Consider the following 406-nt stretch of genomic DNA (forward strand, 5'->3'; position numbering starts at 1 on the left):
TACTTCTCATGTTTGCAATTAAGTCCAAAATTCTCACCAGATACAATCTTGAAGCAAACATTCCCACAATATTCCTTTGACTCCCTCTTGTTTTCATTCACCACCCCCTTCTTGTTGAACATCCACCTACCCAAGAGCATCGTAGCAATAACTGGCATGTCATGACAAGCCGCCCATATTCAGAATACCAGAATGACAGGCACACCAAATATGAAACTACTATTACAAATTACCATCTGCAGTGCAGTAGCTTAGTTCACAGATATCAGTATATATAGTTAGTCAGGGTAGGAATCTTTCCAATTAACTGCTAGATTAAAGAATTTTCTGAATATTTTCTGGATCATTGCCTTGCTCATCTTTTACATATAACTGCATGGCTTAACATTGGCATGTTTCCTAGCTC

Source organism: Octodon degus, unplaced genomic scaffold (assembly GCF_000260255.1).
Source record: "Octodon degus isolate 3935 unplaced genomic scaffold, OctDeg1.0 scaffold00145, whole genome shotgun sequence".
Classification (NCBI taxonomy): Eukaryota; Metazoa; Chordata; class Mammalia; order Rodentia; family Octodontidae; genus Octodon; species Octodon degus.